Here is an 8,970-nt window from a genome sequence, read left to right on the forward strand (position 1 = left end):
CTGGACCTCTCAGCTAGAGGCCACACCCACACCACCTGTTCTAGAAAACAGAAAGCCACCTTCTCCAACACAACCGACTCCACAGATCCTCCCCCAGCTCTCTCTGAGCTAGACAAAGGGCGTGAGCATTCCTGATGCTCTTGAAGCCTTCATTTTACAGGAGCCTCTCAAATCTCAAAGCCCTGAGGCCTGTCATGGATGAGGGGCCACAGCGGGGGTGGTTCCCAGGTCACACAGAAAAGCTGACCTTGACCTAAGTCTCCCTGGATGCCCCTGCCACCCATCCTGACAAAGAATCCTCTCCTCTCAGTGACTCTGACCCTAAACTCCATATACAGTCATGTCCCTGTCGCCCTCTTGACCCACTCTGGCTTCTTCTAGGCTCCTTCTGCACCAGCGGTGGCCTTGGCCTGCCTGCCTTGGGTGACATTTGCACTATCACCCTGTCTGCCTGGGATGCCCTAGTCACTTGCAGTCTTGGCTGAAACAGCAGATCCTGGCTAAGACCCTCCCTGATCACACCATCTAAAGTGGGACTGTTAGCCCTTCCCACTGACTCCCCAATTCCCACCCCCTGGCCCAGTAAGTATATCCACTTAGGGTCTGTCCGAAGTCTTTCTTGGTCAGTTGTTTCTTGGACTATCAGTGCCTGGCATATAAGAGGTGTCAATTAGTTGTTGACAGAATGAATTGCTGTACCACTCTGACTTACCCCTAGAAGGAACAGCTGGTCTAGCCTAGAGTCTCCTTCCCCCAACCAAGGTGTCATCCCAAACCAGCAGGAGTCCAAAGTTCCCTCTGGGAAAGCTTCTTCCCGATGCCCTGTGACCTAGCTCACCAGGAAAATAACTCTGCCTCAGGTGGAGCAAGCTGGCACAGGAATGTCAAGACCAGTCCCTTATCTGGTTTCCTTTGAGCTCCACCCCTGGGTGTCCCTGTGAGTCACCTACAGAGAAGACAGGGAACCAGTGGCTGGCTCTGCCTGCTTCTTCAGAACCAAAAGTCACAGGTGCTAGGTCGGGTCCTGCAGGTTGAGGTAGCCACTCCTCTGCAGGAAGGAGAGGGGTCTTGTGTAGAATCCCGGAGCCTTTGCTGCTCTTTTGTGCAACTGGGGGGGGGCTGGAGGGCGAAAAATCCTGCCTCACCCTGACTCCTGCTGAGGGAGACCCAGGCCCCCAGGCTGTGGGCCATCCCCCCCCCACTACCCACTAAGCATAGCGCGCTTCTCCAAGGTGAAGGCCACTGGCTTCCTGCTGGGGTTTCACTATGTTCACTAAGCACCTTCCTGGACCGTGAAACTGGCCCTGCCCAAAGAACCAGGAAGAAAAAAAAATTAAGGAAGTAAAATATCTACTTATGTACAAGATGTCTAGACAGATACTAATTGATAACATGACAGAGGTCAAAGGTAAACTGTTGTCTTCACCATGTGTTTCTAAATTGCTTGATTTAAAAAAAAAAATCAGGTATGATTTTCTCAAAAACAGAGCTCTTTTCACGATAAAAACCTGCAAGAGACTGGAAGTGCACACCGGAAGCACTCTGCAGGCTGAGGCAAGGATATCCCCGGGAGCTCCAGATACATAGAGACTCCCAGACCAGCCTGGGCTACATAGAGACTCCCAGACAAGCCTGGGCTAGATATACTGTCTCAGACAGCAATGAAAACCTGTCAGAAACCACTTTGCTTTCAGTCTGACTTCACCGACATCACAGTGGGAGGAGGGTGACTCCTTCCCGAGAGGCCACCTCCCACTCTTACCCTGGAGACGTGAGCTACAGGAACCGGGAGGGCGGGGAGGGCATGGAGGGCATGAAGGTGGTGGGCGGGCACCTATTCCTTGGTCTGGCAGAGCGTTCTGAAGCAGCCCCCCCCCCCTTCACTCCAGGCTCTGATTTCTTCTGGATCCTTCTTGTTCTCCCAGGGTGGCTGTCAAGCACCTGGCGGGCGCAGGAAGGAGGAGCATGCTGGGCAGGAGTGTGAGGCAGTGCCCTGTGTGTATAAGGAGTGGAGTGTTTGCGGTGCCAGGCCCGGCTCCCTGCTCGTTTACATATCAGTCCACTTACTCTCGGCCGCTCTGGGCGTGCTCTGTTCTAATATCCACTTTGCAGATAAAGCAACAGGAGCCCAGGGAAATCTGCAGAGGTGTAGCCGGGTGCAGAGTTCACGCTCAATGACGGCAAAGCAAAAGAATCCAAATGCTGTAGAGTGGGGATCCAGTTTGAGTGATAAAACTTTTACTGGGTGTGCACAAGGCCCTCTCCCTGGACTCAATCCCAAGCACCACATAGAAAACTGGGCATGGGGGTGCATGCTTGTAATGTGAGTACTTATGAAGTGGAGGCAGGAGGATCAGAAGTTCAAGGCCACCCTCAGCTACATTAGGACTTTGAAACCTGAACTATATGAGACCTTGTCAAGAAAAAAAAAGGTTCAATTAAAAAAAAAAAAAGGGAAAGGAAGGGGGCTGGAAAGACGGCTCAGTGGTTAAGAGTATTTGCTGCTCCCAGGTTGTTCCCAGCACCCATATTGGACAATTCACAACTGCCTGGAATTCTAATTTCAACGAGTCTAACACTCTGGGGCCATGTGCATAACTCACGCAGGTACACACACACACACACACACACACACACCATAAACAACTACATAAACTTTTAAAACCAAAAAAAGAATCAGAGGCATGCCTTGGCAGACTGGCCCATCCTTAAAGAAGGCAATTTGTTCCTATTTCCTCCAGCACTCATGATGCTTGCGACCTGTCCTCTCCATTCGCCGCCACCACAGTGCGTTCTTCTCTTCCTGATTCCTCAGCGACACCACACAAACTCCCTGACCCCAGTGGAAACCCAACAGGCTTGGCTTTCTAGACAGCCAGTGACGTAGCCCACTTCAAGTTCAAAACCTCGAAAGCTGACCAACAGCAGGGTTCCACACACAGCTGCCAGGCTCAGCTCTAGCCCCAGTCCGATCCTGGCCTTGGGGGCACAGGTGAAACTCCCTCACTCTCTAGCTCTAGGCTCTCCTCCTCCTCCTGCGCGCTCAGCCCTAACCCAGCGTGCAAAGCCACACCTGTGACCTCCCAGAGCCCGAAGCCCAGAAAGAAAAGGCAGTGTGTAAAAGGATCTTCAGGACATTATGGGCAAAGCTAAAATTAGAGGTGTGGCCCCTTTGGTCTCAGGGCACACGTGTTACAATAATTCACCCTTCATATGGAACAGGAGCCTCTGGGTGCCTCTGGATGAGACTCATGGTGACAGCTTGGGGAGATGGCGAGGAGATTCCTGGGAGCTCAGGGGTGATTCTGAACACACCTGTTCAAGAAGCACCCTCATTGTGAGCCAGGGGCACCAGGATAGGTGGCTTAGGATCTTATGTTTAGCACATGTGCCCTCAGACTGCAGGCACTTTTGAACTTGCCTTTGATCACAGAGGGAGCATGGAGGTCCTGACCCTCAATAGCCACCACCACATCAAGCCAGGATGCTGTAACCTTGTCCCCCGTTTCCCTGAACTATGTGCCTTTATTGCTGTCTGCCTTTGTAATGGGGTACTGGTTTCCCACAGGTAGTAGTCACTGAAACGTTTTCTTTTAAAATAAATCGAAGGCTGATGAGGTGGTGCGTGCCTGTGACACCAGCACTCTGGTAGTGGAGGCAGGAGGATCCAGAGTTTAAGATTCAGAGCAACTTCAGGGTCAGCTGGGACTACAGCAAAACCAATCTGGACTACTACATAGGATCCTATCTCGAGACATAAATAAAATTGGGCTGAGTGCTGTGGCACACATCTTAATCCTGGCACTTGGGAGGAGGGAGAGGTAGGAGAATCTGCGAGTTCAAGGCCAGTCTAGTCTTCAGCCAGGCCATCAAGGACTACACAGTGAGACCCTGTCTCTAAATTAATTAGTTAGTAAGTCAGTTTAAGCTAGGCATGGTGATACATGTCTATAATACTAGCACTCAGAGGGGATGAGAGGCCCAAAGATTGTCCTGAGTTCAAGGGTAGTCTGGGCTACAGAATATAGCCCTGTCTCAAGAAAATACAAAGAGGAAAAAAATATAAGTAAATAACATTATAATTAACATTGTTTCTACACAGGGCGATTTAATAGCATCAGAATTGAAGGGCTGCAGGTCTAGTTCGATGGCAGAATGCAAGAGGGAAGGGCGAAGAGAAGGAGGAAATCTGCCAGTGCCCAAGCCAGATCAGCATTGCTGCTCTCCAAGACTCTCGCTAAGTTCTAGAAATGACTGCAGCAGTATAAGGTGTGGTGACTGAAGAGGGCAGGAGGGGAGTCCTGGCTTCAGCTGTCCTTTCTTACTGGGAAAGCATTGACTACAGGCACACAGCTAGCTTTTATAAAAGAATGGAAGCACACATGTGTATATATTTCCGTACTGAGACATGCATCCACATGCCCTTCACCCCAGCAATTCTCCTGAAAATTACCCCATATACAAACATATTCAAACTTAAATACAGAGTCGAAAATTACCATACACACACATATGCAAACTTAAATACAGTTACCCCCGTATTACCCACAGCAACAACAGACTGGAAACAACCACAGAATTCCCCTGCTTTGGTCTCATGAGATGGTTCAGTGGGTAAAATCTCTTGCTTCACAACTTCAACAACCTGAGTTGGAGCCCCAGGAAAGGTAGAAGGAAAGAACCAACTCCATAAAGTTGCCCTCTGACCTCGAAAATGCAAGATGGGGTGCCTACAATGCCTAACCACACACACCACAACACACATGATAAAAAATAAGACAGAGGCGGACCGTGGCAGTTAACTGAAATTTACAAAGATCTTACTTTGAGCAAAGTCCTGGTGATTTGGTTCGGTCGGCAGTGTTTGCCTAGCACATGCAAAGCCCTGGCTTCAATTGTTAGCATCATATAAGCTGGGTGTGGTGGTGCACACCTGTAATTCTAACACCCAGGAGGATCAGGAAGAAGTTCAAAGTCATCCTCCGGTACTTTGTGAATCCCATGCCAATCTGGGATAGCTGAGATCTTCCTCCCCGCCAAAAAAAAAAAAATGAAAGCATTAAATAAAAAGGTGAGGAGGGAGCCAGGCGGTGGTGGCGCACGCCTTTAATCCCAGCACTCGGGAGGCAGAGGCAGGCGGATCTCTGTGAGTTCGAGACCAGCCTGGTCTACAGAGCTAGTTCCAGGACAGGCTCCAAAGCCACAGAGAAACCCTGTCTCGAAAAACCAAAAAAAAAAAAAAGGTGAGGAGGCACCCCCGCCCCAGTTCTCTATGCGGTGTGAGACGTATACATATATAATGTGTGTATACATATATAAATAAATATTATACTCTGCATATGCATATTTGTGCCCAGGTTACCCTTTGCCTCGGATACCTCAGGAAAGAAAAATTACTATAAACTTGTAGCAGAGGTCTCCTCTGTTTAAGACAAACCAGGAGGGGACAGCTGGCTGCCACTGGTCAGCTGCTTCATTTTTTATTTTTAAGACTAAAACCCCCCACTCCTCTTCTATTTGTGTGGGTGCCCGGACCACGGGGCATATGTGAGGCTAAGGAACAACTCTGTGGAGACAGTTTTCTCCTTCTACCTTTAAGTGAGCTCCAGAGACCAAACTCAGGATGTCAGGCTGAGCCATCTCCCTGACCCTCTGTGATAGTTTGAATGGAACTGTCCCTCATAATCTCATAGGGAGTGGCACTATTAGGAGGTGTGTCTTTGTTGGAGTGGGTAAGGCCTTATTGGAGGACGTGTGTCACTGTGGGGCAGGATTTGAGGTTTCCTATGCTCAGGATGCTGCCCAGTGTCTCAGTCTGTTTCCTGTTGCCGGTACGATGTAGGACTCTCAGCTCCAGTACCACATCTGCCTACTCACCGCCATGCTCCCTTTCATGATGATAATGGACTGAACCTCTAAAACTGTTAGCGAGTCACCTCAATTAAATGTTTTCTTTGTAAGAGTTGCTGTGGCCACAGTGTCCCCCACCACAGCAATGAGAACCCTATGACACCCTCCCTTTTTACTTTTAATCAGTGCATGGTTGCATGTATTTTCTGTCAATGATCATTTTTATAGACAAGCATTTACAAGCTGGGCATGGTGATTTATGCCTGCAATCCCAGGATTTTCAAGGTAAAGACAGGAAGATTAAGGATTCATGTTCAGGGGCTTGAGAGATGGCTCATAAGAACACTGACTGCTTTTCCAGAGGTCCTGGGTTTGATTCCCAGAGTCCACCTGGCAGCTCATAACCATCTGTAACTCTAATTACGGGCATCTGACATGCTCTTCTGGCTTCTGTGGGCACCAGGCACACATGTAGTACACAAAACTCCATGTAGATAAGACAATTATTCACAAAATAAATAAGTCCTATTTTGAAAAGAACTTAGGGATCAGGCACCTTGCTTTTGTTTGGTTTTTTGCTTGTTTGTTTTTTTGGGTTTTTTTTTTTTCGTTAGTTTGTTTTGAGACTGGGTTTCTCTGTGTAACAGCTCTGGCTGTCTTGGAAGTCGCTCTGTAGAGAAGGCTGGCCTCACAATCACAGAGGTCCATCAACTTCTACCTCCTGAGTCCTGGGATTAAAGCCACGCATCACCACCGCCTCCCTCTTTATAGACAGAGATGCAAGCACTTACACTTCTGGTTTATAAAGTGAGTAACCCTTGCCCCCACTCATCCTCTTGCCAGGGGTGAGGCAGGAGATGGCATCATCAAGATAATGGGTTTTTCCATAAATGCTTTCCAATTAGCAGTAAACTCAATCCGGACAAATTACTTAACCTGCAGTCACCACCACCCTGCAGTCACATTCTGGCACCTGGAGCCACCCCAGCCAGCAGCCTTGCCCCGCAGCTGAGCTCTTGGCTTGGGTAGGGAGATATTTTTAAGTAGAAATATTGCCAGGGATGGGAGTACAGCAAGCTCAGTTGGCTAAAGAGGAAAAGTTCCAAGTTCTGGGTCCTCTTCAACCTCAAGAAAAGCAAAGCAAGAACCCATGCGGGTGTCTACGGGGGCTGCAAGGGGCAATGACTCTGACCTTGCAGGTTCATTTGCTTTCATGTAACTACCTTTCATGTGTCTACCTTCGGTTTTGGTGAGGTTTCGGGAGGGGAGGGGGTGTTTCTGTAGTGCTGGGGATTGAACCCAGAGCCTTCCACGTGCTAGGCAGATTCCCTACCACTGAGCCACACCCCCAGTCCTTTTCTCACGTTTTATTTTCAGACAGTCTCACTAAGTTGCCCAGGCTGCCCTTAAACTCGCTCTGAGGCTTCAGTGGGCTTTGAACTTGGGATCTTCTGGCCTCACGCCTTCCTGAGCGTTGTGAAGTCCACCACAGTTTCTCTTCACATAGCCCTTTCCTCGTTCACTCCCTCATGGCTAGCCCTAAAAGGGATGCTATAAGGTGCAAGGCAGGTGTAACACATTTTTATATTACAAATGACGAGAAGGAAGGCATGATGAGACTGGGCCAGGGCTCACACACTGAAGAGGAGGAGGAAGAGGGACTGGGACCCCCGCCTTCCCACCCTTTACCGCAGTCTTTCCTTTTATCTGATTTATAGGCAGGGAAGACTGAGAGGAACCACCGTGTTCTCCAGCGCTGGCTGTTTTCAGCCCTGACTGCACACTGGGTGGTGGGAGGAGCCGAGGTACGAGTGTAATGAACACTCGTGCCCCGGCATGAGGATCAGTAGTGTTGGAAACCACAGACTTAATTCTCATGCAACTTGGGGTGAGAATCACGGAATTCTAATTCGAATCATCTACCCCCACCTTCAACCTCCCTGCAACTTAGATTCCATGTCTCCATCTCCACTCTACCCTCCACCCTTGGGGCCCTAGCGATGCTGCTTATCTTTCTTTCAGGGTACCTGGAGTCAGAGAACTCGGCTGGAAGCTAGCCACAGACTAGAATGAACAGTTCTGAGACCCAAAACAGAGATATCATTTGCCTATGATACGCCAGTGAGTCAGAGATGTAGCAGGACCAGAATCGAGATCTGTTGGCTGGAGCAGGGTGGCCTCACAAAGGGGTTCCATTCAAAGTCAGCCTTGATGGCCGACCCAGCAGCTCCTGCTGACAGAAGAGATGTGATGGGAAGCTGAGGAAGAGGGGGAGAAGAAAGACAGAGGAGGAACTTATTTTCAGGGGACCCTCTGGGATCTCCAAACAAGCCTAAGTATACACTGGTGGCAGGGGCCTATTTTCTAAAGGTGAAGGCAGAGCCAGCCTTTGGACAGATATCCTCATGTCTAGACTAAGGTCCGGTTATTCTAAAGTGCCTAAATAAGCCAGGTGTAGTGGCATACACCTGTGATCCCAGTACCCAGTGTGGTAGAAACAGGAGGATCAGGAATTCAAGGTGATTGTCAGCTACACAGAGAGTTTGGGACCAGTCTAGACAACATGAGACCCTATCCAAAAGAAAAAGAAAATCCCATGGGGTTGCTTATACCATTCATGTCTAGATTCCTTGCTCATAATAATATTGATAGTGCCAGACATGGTGTCTTGCAATTGTTATTCCAATACGTGGGAGGCTAAGGCAAGAGGATTACTATGAATTCAAGATTATCCTGGACTATATAGTGAGTTCTAGGCCAGCCAGAAATGCCTAAGACCCTGTCTAAAAAGAAAGAAAGAAAAAGAGTGCACGGGTGCACACGCGCACGAGCGCACACCCCCCCACACACACACCACTACCACCATCACTACCAGCCAGACTGAGCTACAGTAAGACAACAGCAACAATAACAGCGGTTACGTGTGGTTGCACATGACTTTAAGCCCTGCACTTGAGTGACAGAGGTAGGTATATAGAGAGACCCTGTCTCAAAACAACAACAAAGCCGGGCGGTGGTGGTGCACACCTTTAATCCCAGCACTTGGGAGGCAGAGGCAGGCGGATCTCTGTGAGTTCGAGACCAGCCTGGTCTACAAGAGCTAGTTCCAGGACAGGCTCC

The 8,970-nt window shown here is 49.2% G+C and overlaps 1 protein-coding gene across 1 annotated transcript in view; it reads right to left on the reverse strand.

Moving 5' to 3' along the window:
- Tspan15 (tetraspanin 15) overlaps positions 1–8,970 on the reverse strand; it is a 42,417-nt gene that overhangs the window by 32,316 nt on the left and 1,131 nt on the right. The gene's annotated exons all lie outside the window — the stretch shown is intronic.

This window comes from Microtus ochrogaster, linkage group LG2 (genome assembly GCF_000317375.1).
Source record: "Microtus ochrogaster isolate Prairie Vole_2 linkage group LG2, MicOch1.0, whole genome shotgun sequence".
Lineage (NCBI taxonomy): Eukaryota > Metazoa > Chordata > Mammalia > Rodentia > Cricetidae > Microtus > Microtus ochrogaster.